Source organism: Crocodylus porosus, unplaced genomic scaffold (assembly GCF_001723895.1).
Source record: "Crocodylus porosus isolate Cpor-Errol unplaced genomic scaffold, CroPor_comp1, whole genome shotgun sequence".
Classification (NCBI taxonomy): domain Eukaryota; kingdom Metazoa; phylum Chordata; order Crocodylia; family Crocodylidae; genus Crocodylus; species Crocodylus porosus.
Window position 1 is genome coordinate 24,986,695 of NW_017728950.1, and position 14,627 is coordinate 25,001,321.

A 14,627-nucleotide genomic window follows, 5' to 3' on the forward strand; every position below is an offset into this window, starting at 1 on the left:
AGCTCCTCCAGCTGGCACGCCAGACACCCCAGTAGGGAGCAGACCCCGCAAGGGGAGGTGGCCATGCTCCCGGGCCCCAGAGCCTGAAAAAGGGACAGGCAGCCCCCGCAGCCAAGAGCCAGGGGCTCCGTCTGCGTGGAGCCCGGAACCATGGGCTCCGTCTGGGTGGCTGTCTCTGAGGTGCCCAATGGGGGGGCCACAGAGCCCGAGGGGACCCTCGGGGTGCGGCGCGTGCCCTTCCGTGTCATGCCTCTGGTAGGCTGGCTATGGCTGGGGCTAGCTATGGCTGGGCGGGGGTCACAGGCAGGGTCTCATGCCCTCCCGCGCCCTCTCTTGTGCGAACTCCGCGCTAACTCGGGCGCCTGTTTGCGCAGCCTGTTCGCACGGCTCCGGTCGCGCGGCTCCCTGGGGGGCTGGGCCAAGTAGGGGCCTGGGCGGGGGCTTGACCCGGACCGGCACCAGGCAGCGGCCTCCTCCCAGCAAGCGAGGAGTTAACCCCTTCCCACCACGAGCCCCTAATTTGTCTAGATCACTCTGAATTCTAGCCCTACCCTCCGGTGTATCTACTACATACCCCAGTATGTCATCCGCAAACTTGCTTAGAGTGCAATCCATCCCATCTTCTGGATCACTAATGTAGATATTGAACAAAACTGGACCCAAGACTGATCCCTGGGGTACTCTACTTGATACCAGCTGCCAACTAGATCTGGAGCCATTGATCATTACCCACTGAGCCCAACACTCCAGCCAACTTTATGTTCACCTTATGTTCATCTAGCCCATACTTCCTTAGCTTCCTTGCAAGAATGCTGTGGGAGACCATATAAAAATCTTGCTAAAATCAAGGAATATCATATCCACTGCTTTCCCCACAGCCACAAATCCATTTATCTCACAATAGAAGTCAATCAGTTGGTCAGGCATGACTTGCCCTTGGTGAGTCCATGCTGGCTGTTCCTGATCACTTTCTTCTCCTTCAAGTGATTAGAACTGGATTCCTTGAGGACCTCCTCTATGATTTTTTCTGGGGGCTGAGGTGAGGCTGACTGTTCTGCAGTTGCCTAGATTCTCTTTCTTTCCTTTCTTAAAGATGGGCACTATATTTGCCCTTTTCCAATCGTCTGAGACCTCCCCCAGTTGCCACAAGTTTTCAAAGATAATGGCCAGCAGGTCTGCAATCACATCAGCCAACTCCCTCAGGATTCTTGGATGCATTGTATCTGGCCCTATGGACTTGTACATGTCCAGCTTTTCTATATAGTCCCTAACACATGTTCTTTCAACACTAAGGATGCTCACCATGCCTGGTGCAGCAGTCTGGGAGCTGACCTTGCCTGCGGAGACTAAGGTAAAAAAAGGCAGTGAGTACTTCAGCCTTTTCTTCATCATCTGTCACTACATTGCCTCCCCCATTCAGTAAGGGACAAATCCATTCAGAAAGAGACAAATCATCACATTTCCTCAGGTAGCTTGCAGAATCAGAGAGAATACACAATATGTCTTCCAAGATTTCAGCAAATGTACCTTTCACTTTCAGGTTGATGATTTGTTTCAAGAATGCACAACTTTCATGTCAGCTATGACGGTACATCTCAGCAAGCCATTTGCTTGATCAGTGCAGGTAAATAGATAAATAAAAACTGCTGCTGCCAGAGCCCCTTGGATTTCATAAATAGCTGTCAAGATGTCTCTAGCATGGATTTGATCAATGCCTTCCTTATATGCCCAGTTCTGGTCTTAAAGACCTTCAGTGTAAGCTTGTCTGAATTGCATCCCTTCTAGCATGGATCAGGTTAATTCCAAACAAACTCATGCATCATGCCCTTCTCCTCTTTTCATATGTTTCTGAATGCCACATGCACTGCAGAAAGTAATACCTGATATGAAAAAGTGTTATTCTTTGCTACCCACTCTTAAAGGCTACCCAGTGTTTTGGGCAGGGTCTCCCTGATAGTAGCCTGTGTAGTTATATGACAACATCTGCAGGTTATGGGCTGTTTCTGCTCCCTGGTCTGCCCTTTATATGGTGTCTCAGGGCCATACAGGAGCCACAACTGGTCAGGAGAAAGCCTTTCTAATTGTAGGAGCAGCACAGAATCAACATTAGCAACCCTTTCCTGATTTGCAAGACTTAGCAAAGGGGACACACTGAGGCAGTGCATCTTGGCAACAAGATGTGTTCTGTAAAAGCTAAGGAGGATGAAATTCTGAACAGTTGTCCAGTTCAGAAGCCACCATAAATTAGAGTTGCCTCAGGATTACTGTAAGTTATACTGGGTGCATCTACACGTGAGCTTTAATGCCTATTAGTCTATTTTAATGTGCATTAAAGTGTAACAAAAAAAAGGTGTTTTAATTAATGCACATTAAAATAGACTAATGCTCATTAAGCGCCAATTTAAAAACATGCTATTTAATTAATGTACAATAAGGCTAATGCACATATTCCTAGTATCTCACAATGGAGAGCACTCTCACACGTGCTCTGGGGAGAGGGGCAAAGGGTGATGCTTTAGTTACAGTGGCTCCGAGAGCTGTTTTAATTAAAGTGCTGCAGCCTCTCATGTGTCAGCATCCCCATGCTTCAAAATGATAACAGGGGTGCTTGAACTAAAGCTTGTTTGACAGATTTTAGTTAAAGCACCCCTGCTGCCATTTTGAAGCATGGGAGCACTGATACATGAGATGTGGGAGGCTGCTAGAACCTGGTAATTACTACGCTCTAGCAGACTCGATTAATCGACTCCAATGTACTGTGAAGCAGCAGGCATGCTCCAGAGCAGCACTCCAGTGTACTGTGAAGCAGCCTCCACACTCTAGTACAGGCACCCAATAGTACTAGATTTAATTTGCATTACCTAAAGCGCATTAATGCTTGTGTAGACACACCCCCTGGGGTCTAGTTTGGCCCCTACAAAAGCAAAGATCAGGAAGATGTAACGTTTGCTCTGTGTCTTTTTTTCTGTGTCTCTCAAGAAATGTAGCACAGAACCAATACTCTGGAGCCTCTTACTTATTTGCTTCCCATATGATATAATCTTTGTATTTTGTGGCATCTTCATAAGCTGATTTGGATCTCCTTGGCATTTTAATCCGGTGATATTCAGAAGCAGGAATTCTTCTCATTTGAAAAAAACCCCAGTAAGCCAAGGCCTAGTTTCAACAATGAATGATTAATGGCAGGCAGTGCTTGAAGTTAAAAAGTCTCTGGCATAGAAATTGGCAGTTTTTTGCAAGCTGCCCTCAATAAAAATAAACTGATGCCATCGGTCATCACTGAGCATGAGGGTTAAAAAGAGGCACGCAAGCTGGCAGCTTCTTTGGAATTCAAAACAAAATGTGGAGATGGTATCCCTTAGAGTATATGTGTAATACTGTAATCATCTCAGGCAAGGCCATAATAAAAGGAAATAAAAAGCATATAAAAGCCTGGGAAATTTGGAAAGCATCTGAGAAAATAAAATGAGTAAGCAAATGGCAAGTCATACTAGCCCTGGTAAACATAGCAGTTATTTGGTCAGGAAGTGTGTTGTTCTTTTTAATTCTATGGGATCCATTTAGCAACATTTTACCAGGGAGCATTGAGATGAGGCATGTCATACTCACTCCACGTGAAAAATCTCCTATAATGAGAATAAAGTTGTTTGGTGGGGTACTGGGCACATGCCAATAAGTGCTATTTTTCAGGTCAGCTAAAGTAACTGCATTGCTTTTGCTTTGCACTAGTACACATGGAGCAGGTACAGCAGAGCTCCCTGCCAGGACACTGAGACAATGCAGACAGGCCCCAAGCATGGTTAAATATTCCTTCCTTGGCAACCCAGTCCCAGGTACTGAGGTTTGAGTGGACAGGTCAGACATTATAAATTCTGCTTATAACTGATCAGAGCACAGTTATTGAGGAGAAGCAAGAATGGCAGCAAAGGGAAGGTCATTCTTGAAATTGGTTGGAAAATTTTGGGCGAAACACTGGAAAATGGAAATAAAAATCAGAGTTTTTCTGCAGAAAAAGATATAGTTGGGTAGAATTTTACATCAGGAAAAACTAAGCCAAATGTTTTGTTTCAGGTTGACATTGATCTTTGTTCACCCAATCACCTGTGATTAGGGTAACCACCTTTTCAAAATGGAAAGGTGCAACACATGCCCGCCTCTCCCCCCTACCCCTGCCTCCACTGGTGGCATGGCTAGAGCAGAGCTGAGCAGAGCACGGGCAGATGTGGACTGCCTGCTGCAGGCTTGGGACTCCCTGCCCTGCTGCCTTTCCCCGGGGAGCCCTGCATTGACTGCACACCCCGTCTCCCCAGCAGCAACAGAAGAGTGCATCTCTACCCTACCCCCCACCCCCGCTGCCAGGTAGGCAGGGGGCACTTCACCATGGTGATGCAGCCAACACAGGACTTCCAGGGGCAGGGCAGCAGCATGGGAAGCCCTGAAACCACAGTGGGCAGCCCACATCTGCCCCTGTCCTGTGTACAAATCTGGGGGGGGGGAGCCTGTGCCTCCCCATGCTCCCCCTGGGGGTGTATGCAGCAGTGGGGAGCTGCTCCCCCTCTCCCCCCAAGACGAGCTGCCCATGGCTCTGTCCCACTTCCTGCCTTGGCCCCAGACTGCATGCACTGCCTTGTCTGGGCAGTGCCCCCAGCCCCTGCCCCACTTCCTCCCTCAATGTGTGGGCCTCAATCTGCATCCCCCTACCCCCCACCCACCTCTCTATGCTCCCTCCCCCCATAGACTTACCTGCAGGGAGCTGCTGTTCATTCTGGCTGGCTGTATTCCCAGTCATGTGCACATGCACATGGAGCCCCCTGCATCCCCGCTCCTAGCAGCCCCAAGCAGCCCCTTGCAGGCTGGAATGATGGCAGCCTACAAGGGGAAACCTGCCATTTCCCACAGTTTTCCATGATGAATGAAAAACCCAGATCCCTGCACTATATTGTGAGTCCAGGACAAATGTTGTCCTGGAGTCATGCAGCCGGGGACCAGGACTTGATGTTTCCATTCTAGGACTGTCCTGCCCAATTAGGGATGGGTGGTCACCCAGCCTGTGATGCCTCACAAGGCTCAGCTCCAAATCTCAGCTCAGCCACAGGGGTGGGGAACAGTGCATTGTGGGATATGTAGTCCAACCAAGGAGGAAGGGTAAAGGAAGGGTAAAGAAAAGAAAGGGGGCACGAGGGAATGCAGAACTTCAATTCCAGCAAAGCACCATGGTGGTTCAAGAGAGACTCAGAAGAATCTTGATGCAACCTGATAGGAAAGACATTTAACTAGCAATGTTAAAATATTTCATTTCTATGTAAAAAAAGTTAAAACAAAATATTTCAATATTTATGAATTGGAATTTTTTGGAACTGTTTTTTTCCCCCTTACAAGCATTTTTTGCTATTTTGTCCATTCATTCCGATTTGGGATGGAAATCAAAGTTGAAATACAGGAATGTCTGATGGGGCAGAAATTCCATTTGCCAGTTAGTTTGAGTTGTCCGTATTATTTATTTTTACTGCAGAATCACTTGGAGCTGTGATCTATGATTGCTAGATGCTGGTAAAAGGCAGAACAAAAAGATAGCTGCTACTCCAAAGAGATTACAATCTAAATGAGGTTGTGCCAGGAGATTAATTTCAGGTGATAAAGTTCTTTTTTTAAAGTTCTTGAACTGCTTGAATTTTCTAAGACACTTTCCTAGAAAACCAAACAATAATACAAGTTGAGCGATCATATCAGCACTGGTGAGCACTGGTGAAAGCACTGGTGAGACCGCAGCTGGAGTACTGCATCCAGTTCTGGGCACTGCACTTTAGCAAGGACATGGAAAAGCTTGAGCGAGTCCAAAGAAGAGCCACCCATATGATCAGAGTCTTACAAAGCAAGCAATACAAGGAAAGGCTGAGGGATCTGGGACTCTTCAGCCTGTGGAAAAGAAGGACCTGGTAGCAGCTTAGTGATAAACTAGTGGAGTACATCAAGGGTTCAGTGAGCAACTGTTCACCAGGGCACCCGAGGGGAAAACCAGGAGTAATGGCCACAAAATCCTGGAAGAGATTCAGGCTCAACATTAGGAAAAACTTTTCCATAGTCATGGTGTCCAGACTGTGGAATATTGGGAGGTGGTGCAATCACCTACCCTGGAAATCTTCAAGAGAAGACTAGACAGTCACCTTGCTGGGGTCACCTGACCCCAGTTTTTTTTTTCTGCTTGGTGCAGGGGGCTGGACCTGATGATCTTCCAAGGTCCCTTCTGGACTTACAATCTGTGAATCCATAATATTTCTAAAAGCACCATGTAATCAAGATGTCTCCCTCAGTGTGACTTCGGATCTCATTTTAGATCTTATTAGAGCAATATCACACAGAAAGTGAGAGTACATAACTTTGTAGTATGTGTAGTTTGCACAAATGTTTCTGAAGTGGCTTATGGCCACTTTTAGAGGGCTTAAAAATGTTTTGAAGGTTAGCATTAGATGCATTAACTATGACATTGGCATAAGAGTTACAATGACACGATGTTTACTGATGTCATATGTTATGATAGCAACATTTTACAACTTTTTTCTGTGAGAGTTATGTTAATACATTGGCAGAACACACTGTAACAGACATACGGTTACCATGACAGATGCTAGAGGACATCTGAGCATACTACTGTAATGTGTGTCACTCTTTGTCTCTAATAGCTAGATGATAAATAGAAGTTTACAGGTCTGCTATTGCCTCTGAGTTAGGCCTTTCATGTCAAGCAACTGATGCTTATGGATGCAGAATCAAATGTTTGTGATTTAAACCTCAAAAGTCACTAAAAGTGGGCTTCTGGTAATTAATATGAGCTTTCCTATGCAGGGGGAGCATGTACTTCATACTAATCCATCATGTGTTTTTGTCATCTTGGAATGGAACACAAGTTCCTCTGGATCTGAAAGCATGAGCCATTGTAGTTTCAGTCATTAGACCCTTTCTTGGTTTAACAGCTCACATCTCTTTATGGGGTTGAGCCAATGGGAGAGGATAGAGTCCAGCTGGTTCACTACACATTCTTCTCTGACTCGAAGTGGTATCACTGTGGTGAGCCCTTGTCCCTGCAGGGGAGTAGTACATTAACTCTGTGTGCTTGTTTCATTTCACTGAACACAGAGCAGGTGATTTTAAGAAATGGACATTTCCAGATATAATAATTTATTTGTATTAGAGCTCATACGAACAATGTGTGGCAATTTTTATTCTTGCAAGCTGGGAAACACTTATACTCTCTAGCAAAAGCTGCTACAAAACAACTATACCCAGTGGTGAGCATTTCTAAATTTATTTCCAGCTTTCTGGCACACTGTGATTTCTCCATAAGGAACAGGAAATATGATTTCTAAGGCATCTGCTCTCTTCTTATTGTACTGTAAAGGCTCCAGGTGCTCAAGAGACCTGATGTACCTTCAGGCCTGTTCTTGTTCTATCAAATGCTCTAAGGCTGTGAAACACAGTACTTAACAGAGAGCAAATGCAGTGGGGGCATCATCAGCTCTATTAAAGTTCTCACTGGGGGGCTGGGTTTTGAATGATGTCATCATGGGAGTCAGATATCCCAAAAGTTGGGTTCAAGGTGTCAAGTATAATGAAGAAGAGTTTAAATAAAAACTGTTTCAATCCCACCAAGTTTTGCTGGAAACAGATGTCTATATAGCCTCCCAAACACATAACTCAATAGGACAAAGTGAGAAATTCCCCTTATCTAGCTGCTGAATTCTGCAGAGGGTTGGGAGGAGGCCAGCACCTTTCCAGTGACTGTATTGTTCAGTTCTTCACATACAGAAAAAGAATCCATCCAGGAGGGAGTCTTTTTCACATGCTCTTCAGAGAGAGAGGCTGGAATGATTTACTCGGGGAGGATCCTGCTTGGAGCTGGAGGTGAGACTAGATGATCTTGTGAAGTCCCTTCCAGCCTGACTTTCCTATGATACAAAGATCTTATATTAGTTTGAATTCAGGAAGAAGGCAAGGCAGCGTGGCACTTAAACACTGACTGGTTAGTCTCTAAGGCCCTTGCCATGCCTTATGCCTCACATATTTTTGTATAGGTCAGAAGCTCTTCACAGTGGATGGACAGTGTGTATCAGTGCCAGTTGCTCCCCAGATGGATAGATATCAATGCTGACAGGGACTCAGAAATGCTGAAGCTATTCCTCAAAAAAAAAGCTTTGTTAACTTTTTAAGATTGGCAAGCTGCATATCCCAATACCACAAAGGGTAATGAGCCAGAAATAGGTTAATAGATTTGTGTTGCCTCATGAGCATTGCAGTTTGGTGTGGTTATACTTTTTCTCCAAAGGCCAAGATTCAGGCCCAGATTACTTCTCCTTCCACAGTCTGGGATCCTACCAGGGACAGTTTTCTTCTATTGAAAGGAGATTACAGTGTATCATGGGGAAATAATGTCTAGCCATGGAGCCTGGCCTATAAAAGAGAATATACATGTAAGGTGTATACACTGAAATGTACATGAAGCCCAGAAGCAAAATTATTTGGTTTTCACGAGAAAAACACATTTTAAGGAAAATGTATTTGCTACCAGTTATAGCAGTAGCAGACTTATAAGCATTGCTGGGCACTCAAGGATGGGGAAAGGGGAAGAAATGCAATAGTATGGGTTACAGAAGCATCATCTCAACAACACAGAACAACAAAAATTAATGGTAGATCTTTTCTCCAGAAGGTAGCATGTCAGAACTGGTATATTTGAAAAACTCAGTCAAAACCACTTTTTAAATTCACAACACTTCCCATCTGAAAGTTTTGGAAATCTCATTGTTGTGTTTGTTTTTTCTAAATGTTCTGTGCAATTAATTAAAATGCTATTTATTCTTCTCTAGACATAAATTTGTTTTGCAGTATTTAAACATATCAGTATTTGCTGCCTGTCAATTAGCAGTGGGCATCTGACTGCAAACATATTTTACTTTATTGTGATTTTGTATGTTTATACACAAAGCAGAAATAGTCATGCATTTAGTCTTCAGATTGCCAAACTTGAATCTGTTCTTAAAAGCAGAGCAATTCTGAAGTTAAGCAAAAAAACCCCCAAAACTAAACATAAAAAGACAATTATCTGAATATAAAAAGTGCAGGGCTGATTATCACTTATACCACAAGACTCCAAAAGGGATTTAATGTAAACAAGAATCAGGCCCATTGACTGCAGTTCTAGCAATACTCCTTTCTGAGAGGACTGAACATAGTTATTGAATGTGTGTCAAATTCAGCACTGGGCAGAGGGACAGTAAACCTTGCTGAAAGCACTTGGCTGAAGCGACTTTTGGATCAGGCCCTTCAGACTTCGTTAGGACACTGGGTTTATGCTGGTTCTTTGTGCAGAGGTGGTTTCTTGCCATTATGGCAATAGGATACTGTATATTGGCTGAAGATCTGTGAAACGTGGAACAGTTAATAAATCTTGTTTCACCTGTGATTTTTCTGCATGTCAACTCATATTTCTACATTTAATTGCCCAGCTTTACAGAAAATGTGATCTTGCTTTTCTAACTGCTAATAATTGTTTTAAGAATATTGTAATGGACTGTAATGTTTATTGTCATGTACTGTAATGTTGTAACATAAATCACAGCTCCCAGAAGCCTCCAGAGGACTGGAGGAAGAGACTGCAGTGTGAACTGCAATTCCCAGAAGGCTGTGAAGGAGCAGAAAAGTAGTGATGGGCATGGGACGCTGCGGCTGGGAACAATGTATGGCTGGAGACTTGGAAGGAGAATCAGAGTCAGGAATATGAGTTGCAGCAGCAGGGCTCAGATGTGGGAGCCCTGGCACATGGCAACTAAGTCTTTTTGGGGCCGGAGGCTGGTTGGAAGTCGCTCTGGAGTTGTGGGAGGGTGTAAGGCTTCTCAAGTGTATATATTATGGTATTAGTATTCCCTACATGTTACCTGTTCTTGGGTGATTTGACCACAGTGTCACTGTTTATTACCTGTTATCTGGATCCTAAGTGTATGTTCCTTAACTTTTATGTTTTTTCACCTATGCCTGTCCCTCTCTCTCTAGCCCATTGGTTTATGACCATAATCCCCAGCATTCACTTTATAAAAGTGGGAGCTTTTCTTGCCAGCTTCCTGTGCCAGTTCCTGGGGTGGTGGGGCTTGGTATAACTGGTGGTAAAAGTAGGTAGGTATAGAGCCTCTTTAAGACCATGCTGCTTAACTGTAAGCAGATGGCAGAGTCAGCACAAAAGTTTGGCCTGGCCACAAAAGCTATAAAAGCCTTCCACAAGTTGGCCCAGAGGTACAGGGCATGCTGGCCTGAGACCACTTTGTCAGCAATGCTTTCTGTGAGGAGGCACAGGTTCAACTTTGGCTGGGAAAACCCCAGGGTCTGGATGAGGCCATAAAGCTAGCCACTGAGGTAGAGTTGGTAAAAAAGCTGGGGGATCTAGGCACCCAGGACACTGAGGCAAGAGTACAGGGAAGAGGAGTCTGCAGTACACATTCCAAACCTGGAACTATCTTCCTTACAACTGATGATAGAGGCACTGAAGGAAATCTGGGGTGAACTCAACCAATTCAAGAAGAGTGTGGAAACCTAGTCCCAAAGCAAATGTGTTAGGTGAGGCTCTCCTGGAGCCTGGCAGCTGGGGTCTCATCAGGATGGATGGTGGCATTGTGGTGTCTGTGATCACTTGCAGAGGGAGTGCCCAGAGAGGTGGTGGTGTTCCAAGCAGGGAAACTAAGGCAGGCAGTGGAGAGGGGCCCCTTTACTGCCGGTACACCAAGGATGAAGTGGTAATGGTTGGTGCTACAGGATTGGGGTACTATCTAGAGGGGAAGCTAAGAGAAGTTCCTTGCCAATTCCTCCTAGAGTCTGGCACCCAAGTATCCATCGTCCATAGCTGGATATGAGAGTAAGTGTAAGCAGAGACAGAAAGCAAACTTCAACCCTGTGGACTCATGGCCAAAGTGGCTAATGGGGAAGTGTTCACAATTCTGGGACAGCGGTGTACAGTTACTGACTTCCAAGGCGTGCAGCTGCCATGTACATTCCTCACAGAAAAGGGTTCCAATCAAGATGCCTTGTTAGGCACCAACTTTTTAAAGAAATTCCAGGCCACTAGGACCTTTACAGACTGTTCCTGCTTCTTTCTGGAAAGGTGTTTCCTCCTGTATACCACAGACAGCCAAACAGGAATATGTGCAGTGATTGTAGAAAAAAATTAACAATAAGTCTTTTAAGAAAGAAGATGATCACTGGCAAACTGAGGAGGCCGTGTTGCAAGGAAGAGGAGGATTTATTTGAACCTAACTGGGAAGTGCAATGGGTAAGAGCCACAGGGGTGAACTACCAGTGAGTGTTGCCACCACATCGACAAAACCTCAGGTCATACTGTAATTGGGATGTTTGAGACCAGGGTACTGTTCTGAAGGCAAATACTGTGTCAGGGAGATCAGTTGCTATAAGGGCACTGAGTACAGACAAAAACCATCATCTTGAAGGGCTGGGTGATAACCTCTTATGGACAGGAAAATTGGAACGCGAGTTCAAGTTGAATCACTGTGGCCTGGACCAAGTGAAGGCACTGCAAGAAATCCTGCTGGAGTATGCATATGTATTGAGCCTGAAAGACCACAGTGTATGACAGACCATGGTCTAGGACATACAGGCCTGATGAAGCACCAGGTTGACAGTGACAGAACCTGTTAAATGGGCCTATAAAGATACCCATTCATTTCCAGCAGGAGTTTGACCAGCAGCTGCATGATATGAAAGAGATGGGCATCATCAAGCCCTCCGTCAGCCCATGAGCTTCCCCTGTGGTGCTGGTGTGGAAGATGGGGGAGAGGTGTGCAGGTCTGTATGGATTATCACAGACTGAATAACATCATTGTTAAAGATGCCTTCTAGAGCTAAAGCTGTGATTGATGCCGTTCCCTATCTTAGCATATCCTGACCCTCAGTTACTCTTCTTATTGGATACTGATGCAAGTGACATTGGCATTGGAGCTGTTCTGTCACAAGTTGAAGGAGGCCAAGAAAAGGCAATAGCCTACACAAGCTGAACCCTAAACAAAGCTGAGTACTAATATACAATGACAAGAAAGGAATTGCTCACTGTGGTGACTTTTACCAAACATTTCTGACATTTTCTCCCTGGGCAGTGCTTACCAGAGATCTCGGAGCCTCTTGGAGTCAATCCGAGGCTGGGGAGGTGGGGAGTTGAGTGTGCATGCACATGCATGCCCCAGCCCAGCAGGTCAGTCCATGGGGGAGGGAAAGGGAGGAGGCAATACTGAGACCTCCATAGTGAGGTCTAGTGCTGCAGAGGCAGGAGCAGGGCTAAGCTGAGTGGGGCCCCAGCCGGTGGTACGTACCTGCTGGGGATGTGTGCCCCCAAATAAAATTTCTCCCTCTTCTCCCCTTCCCCACAGACTTACCTGCTGAGTGGGGCAGGTGGGGAGGAGATGACAACAGTGCATGATAGATATTGGGTTGCTTTTAAATGCCAAAGGTGATCTCCTACTTAAAAAGGTTAGAGACCACTGTCCTAGGGAGATGCTTCACATTAAGAACAGATCATGTTTTTCTCTGGTGGCTGGCTATTTTATTTTCAACAACCTGAAGGACAGTTGGCTAGGTAGGTGGAACATCTAGCTGAGTTCAGCTATCAGATAGTGCATTGCCCTGGATGACAGGACCAAAATGCCAGTGCCTTATCCTGTAGGCCTCCCACAGTGGAAGCTGAACCCAAAGCAGAGGCAGTGGGAGTGTAGCCACTACCAGCAAAAGAGTCAGCCTGGAGTGAACCAACCCTGGGTACAAGAGAGGCCACAGGTTGGCAGATTAGTGTGTAAAACAGTGGGGAGATGCTGGTCCTGACAAACTAATAAGATAGAAGAAAACCAATAGTGAAGAGTTCCCTGAGGAAGGGCAGAGTAGTTCATGCCTAAAGCAGTATTAGACAGTGTGGCCTGAGATAAGCATCAAGTAAGGAGTACTGGTGAAACAACTTCCAGAATCAGCCCAAGGATCCAAATGTATTTAAACAATGGTATCCAATAAGGAAATACCAACAATTTTGCAAGCTTTGCCTGATTCTAATACTGATGAACATTTGGCCATGGAGAAAGTCTTGCATAATGTCCAGTCCTGGTTTTTCTGTTTGGGCTGAAGAAAATCTATCAAAGAATGCTGTTGCTTGTGTGAGGTCTGCAGTGCATGAAAAGGAATGACAAGAAATCCCACGTATCCCATGGTCAACACACAACCTAGATGACCCTTGGAAAGGATAACCATAGATATCCTGTGTCCCTTACCTGTAACACCATGGGGAAACAAGTGCATCCTAGTAGTGACTGACTATTTTTCCAAGTGGGTGGAAGTGTAGCCACTCCCTGGCCGCACACTGGCAAAGTTTTTTTTTGTTAAATTCATGTGCTACCATGATCCCTCCACATGGACCAGGGGAGAAATTCTGAATCTCAGCTATTTTACCACATTTGTGACTTTTTGGAAATTAATAAAACCCACACAACACCATACCACCCCCAATCTGATGGGTGGTGAAATGGTTCAACCACACTCTGGTTGGCATGTTGATCAAAGACAATCAGATGATATATTTCCTAATGTTATGATGGCCTACCAGAACAGTTTGCAGTCATCTGAGGGGTATAGAATCACAGAAAATTAGGGTTGGAGTGGACCTCAGGAGGTCATCTAGTTCAGCACTTCCCAACTCATGAGTTGTGACCCAAAAGTGGATCTCTAGAATATTTCTAAGGGTAATGAACCTGTGCCAGAAAAATGCACCAAAGCGCAGGTTTCCCCTTGCAGGTTGGCAGCGTTCCAGCCTGCAAGAGGAAACCCACACTTGTGCAGCATTCCAGTCTGCAAGCAGCTGCTGGGGGAGTGGCCAGCACATAGCCAGGCAAGGTCATGGGAGCAGTCCCAGGAGCTGGATGAAGGTAAGTCTATGGGGAGCAGAGCGTTTGGAGGGCCAAGGAACTGTCAGGGTGGGGGGTGGTATGTGCATGTGTGTGTGTGTATCGGTGTGTGGAGGGGATGGGTGTGTGTTGGGGGGTGGGACAGGTGCCTGCTGGCACTGAGAGAAGGTGGCCGGGCACTGAGGCTGCAGTGGGGCAGGGGGCTGTGGGTCATGCACTGGCAGGGCTAGGGGGGTGAGGGTAGGGACAAGCCACTGGTCGTGGCTAATGAGTCCCGGTAGGAAAATGGTTGAGAACCACTAATATAGTCCAACCACCTGCTCAAAGTAGAACCATCCCCAACTAGATCATTCCAGATAAAGCTTTGTCTAGCTGCTCTTAAAAACCTCCAAGGATGGAGAATCCACTACCTCTCTAGGTAACCCATTCCAGTGCTTCACCACCCTCCTAGTAAGAGTTTTTCCTAATATCCAACCAAAACTTCCCTTGCTGCAACTTAAGACCACTGCTCCTTGTCTGTCATCTGCCACCACTGAGAACAGTCTAGCTCCATCCCTTTGTAACCTCCTTTCAGGCAGTTAAAGGCTGCTATCAAATCCCGCCTCAGTATTCTCTTTTGCAGACTAAATAAGTCCAGTTCCCTTACCTTCTCCTCAGAAGACATGTGCCCAAGCCCCCAAGCCATTTTGTTGC